Here is a 4,334-nt window from a genome sequence, read left to right on the forward strand (position 1 = left end):
TCCTCCCAAACTGTATCACTTCACAATTTTCTGTGTAAAATTTTATCTGCTGTGTGAAAGTCCATTTTACCAGTGTGTTGAAGTTCCTCTGAAGTGTGTTACTGTCACTGGCATAGATTAGATTAGATTAGATTAGAGATACAGCACTGAAACAGGCCCTTCGGCCCACCGAGTCTGTGCCGAACATCAACCACCCATTTATACTAATCCTACACTAATCCCATATTCCTACCAAACATCCCCACCTGTCCCTATATTTCCCTACCACCTACCTACACTAGTGACAATTTATAATGGCCAATTTACCTATCAACCTGCAAGTCTTTTGGCTTGTGGGAGGAAACCGGAGCACCCGGAGAAAACCCACGCAGACACAGGGATAACTTGCAAACTCCACACAGGCAGTACCTGGACGAAATTCACGAGCATTCTTTGATGCTATCTCCGTGGAAAGAGCAATCTTACACACTAGCTCAAATTGGGATTTTGTGTGTTTAGTATCTTTTCTCATCCACCAATATAAGCACAAATCTGTCTCATAATGTACAGTCTAAGAATGTGCCAAAGTTGCAATGTGGTGATAAATTCTTCAGTGTCACAATGTACTCACCAACTGTTTCACTACTTTTCTGATTTCTGGATCCATGTTTGTAGCTTTCCGTGATCTCTAGTGGCTTAGGGTTGAGCCTCACTTCAACGAAGAAACGGAAAATTATGATTTAAAGATTACACTGTCAATCATTCACATCTCTGTCTTCTCCTGAACTTCGAGTTCAAATTTGTTTGTGAAGTTGAGTGACACGTTAAGAAAGCACAGTCTTTGTCTTTGTGAAGGAAGTGATTTGGGAATGACTGTTTGAAACTGTCCCTTCTTGCACAGAAATTCAGTGCAAATACTCGATCACTCACAATTTCCTTGAGAGAAATTTGTTCACAATCGCATTCGACACGGAAACTGCCTCAGCATTAATCTCACTGAAGCAGAATGTGACCGTGTTGTTTGTTTCAGAATGTTGGTGCCGTTATTTGTCGCTTTTAACCGAGACTGGGACACAGGGCAAGGTTGATCCGAGGTTGGAATATATTATCATTCAGGAGCAAGAAAAATCAAAAGGAACAAAATAAGAAAACCCAGTCTCCAGATTTGAGAATCTGTAGATCCGCTTTGGGAAAGTGAATCAGAGCAGAATGAAGGGTGAACTGTCCAGAAGAGATGAAGACACAGCTCAGTCAACACGTTCCCCTGGTTTATGATGCTGGAACATTCCTCACACAGAAATGATTCAACCCAATGACAAACATTCTTACAGCTGATAATTTATGCTACTGATTTAAGGACTGTCTCATGTGGTTACCGAGTGACGACGAGAAGATATTAAACTTTGTTCTATTCAATCTAGCTGTGATGAAGTTTGAATTTTTCTACCTTTTATAAACAGTATTTGAAGGGTCTCGGTAACAATGTTCAGTGTTGATGAGAGTGGGGTCTGGGTGAGAAGCTGCTGAGTGTGACAGGGTCAGGACTGGATGCAGGAAGTTCTCTGACATTCTCCTTCTATCTCTCTAATGGGTTTGAGTTGATTTACGACTGGTAGCTTTTATTTTACTTTTCTTATTTAGAGATACAGCACTGAAACAGGCCCTTCGGCCCACCGAGTCTGTGCCAACCAGCAACCACCCATTTATACTAATCCTACATTAATCCCATATTCTCTACCACATCCCCACCATTCTCCAACCACGTACCTACACTAGGGACAATTTACAATGGCCAATTTACCGACCAACCTGCAAGTCTTTTGGAGGTGGGAGGAAACCAGAGTACCCGGCGGAAACCCACACAGACACAGGGAGAACTTGCAAACTCCACACAGGCAGTACCCAGAACTGAATCCTGGTCGCTGGAGCTGTGAGGCTGCGGTGCTAACCATTGCGCCACTGTGCTGCTGTTGGTGTTTTGATAAATGAAGGAAGTTCCCTCCACCCATTTTTTTTGGACAGACAGTGTGGTATAAGGATGTAAAGGGTTAATGCTGAAGATAGTGGGATCAACCCCTCCCACGGTCAGAGTGATGATGTAACAGTCACATGAGATGAAGTTTGGGAGAAGAGAGAGCAGCACCAAGGATGCTAGCTTAGCAGGCTTGATGAGTGTGCATAGAGTATTGTGTAAATTAGAAAAGAGTTCTTAGTTCTTTCAGCAGGAACTGTGTCCAGAAAATATCGAGAAACTCACAATTTTATTATTCAGGAGTCGGAACACAGATATTAATTCCAAGTGACCGTTCTGGGACCAATTAACAAAAAAAGTAGAGAATAGTATTGCTGACTGATTGAAATCCCCGAGTGAGGAGACAGTTAAACAGGTGATCTGTTGGAGCATCCTTCGATCCAAGGTTTCAGCAACATTTAAACTCCCTTTTTGGTGAAATTCTCTGTTATTTGCAACTTTTTTATCAGCTTTGATGGGCGAGTGAAAAAACTGAAAAAATTGAACAGTTCCATCCTTTCTTTTCTTCCTTCTTCTCTTCTTTCCATCAGTTTCTCTTTTCTGTCCCAGATCAATATAATGATGAGAATCCCACTTTAATCTGCTGTTTCTGGTGTTTTATCCATTCAATCAAAATTTCAACATTCCAATCAAATCTATTTGTTATTCCACAGTGTCTCTCCATGTGTTTTATTCTGTTGTATTCTTTCACAGTCTGTTTGATGATCAATGTCACATCTCACTCTCTGTTCTGGTGAAGATCAGAAGCAGTGATATCTGTTTACACCACCCGACAAGTCGGCCTGAGGCTGTGCCTCGCTGATCATGTGGAGTTTAAGCAATTCTTCCAGTCAGTTAGTTCAGTTGTCATTTCATGAGTAATTCGGGCATCTTGACTTCATCAGTGACCTAATGGTTCAGGTGTCTGAGTGATGTTAATCATGATGTGTTGAAATGATTGTATGTTCCAGTCTTTCCGTGGTGGGTTTTCACACTGAGTAGAAATGTGTTGGACATGTTCTGGAAATGTTTCACACTGCTCCATTCCCAACTTCATTTACTGACAGAAGATATATTTCCATCATTCCACAGCTGGCTGCACAGCCAGAAACTGTGCTGAAGGTGACAGCTGTGCTTCTGCAACTGACAAGGTGACCGCGAGGTTAAGGTGATGGACTGCGAATCTTTTGTGCTCTGCACACGTGGGTTCGAATCCCATCCTTGTCGCTAGTTTATGAACTGTTCAGTGCATTGTTCATGTGCAAAGTCAGCCTCGAAACCTGTTCTTGTCAATGTCCGGACAGTGATTCCAGAATTGTTTATACTTTATTAAAATTGAGACAGACAATTGGAATTCTTCACCCAAACTGCACTGGAATGAAGATCAAATAGGGATCACGAAACAGAGCAGGAATTTTCCTCCCCTCCTTCCTTCCATCTTTACTTTCTCTCGATTTGCACCAAGTGAAAGACAAATGGGAAAAGCAAATGGCGAGGGAGCAGATGCAGAAAATTATCCTTTGGCAAGAAATTTATTTTCAAATCTTCTTGATAGATTAAGTGAGTGAGCAATGCTTTGGCAGATGGAGTTTGAAATGAGGGGTCATCTAGTACCTACGATAGATCAGAGTGTTTTTTTGTAAGAGGTGAGATGTTAGAAACGGCGGAGGAGCAGAGACCCGAATACTGAATTAATAAAAGCTAGTGGACTGGTAGAAAATAATGTGAAAAGTGAACAGAATATGAAGATTGGAACTCATGTTGCAGTGATATAAAGCTCTGTGCTCCTGAAGTAAATGTCCAAGCCCAGATTGTAGGGAATCTGTGGAGAGTGATTTGGTTTTTATTCATTCTTGGGTGTGAGTATCGCTGATAAGGCGAGCATTTTTTACCCATTCCTATTGCCGTTAAGAAGGTGGTGGAGAGCTGCCTTCTTGAACTGATGCAGTCCATATGGTGCAGGAACACCCACAGTGCTATTGGGGAGGGAGTTCCAGGATTGTGACCCAACAACAGTGAAGAAATGGCGATATCGTTCCAAGTCAGGATGGTGAGTGTCTTGGAGGGGAACCTGCAGGTAGTGAGTTCCCATGCATCTGCTGCCCTTGTCCTTCGAGGTGGTAGTGGTCACGAGTTTGGAAGGTGCTGTTGAAGGATATTTGGCGAGTTGTTGCAGTGCATATGGAGATGGTACACACTGCAGCCACTGGTTACTGCTTGTGGAGGGATTGAATGTTTAAGGTGGTGGGTTAGGTGCCGATCAAGTGCGCTGCTTTGTCCTGGATGGTGTTGAGCTTCTTGAGTGTTGTTGAGTGGGATGTATTCCATCACACTCCTGACTTGT

The sequence above is a fragment of the Heterodontus francisci genome, unplaced genomic scaffold (genome assembly GCF_036365525.1).
Source record: "Heterodontus francisci isolate sHetFra1 unplaced genomic scaffold, sHetFra1.hap1 HAP1_SCAFFOLD_59, whole genome shotgun sequence".
NCBI lineage: Eukaryota > Metazoa > Chordata > Chondrichthyes > Heterodontiformes > Heterodontidae > Heterodontus > Heterodontus francisci.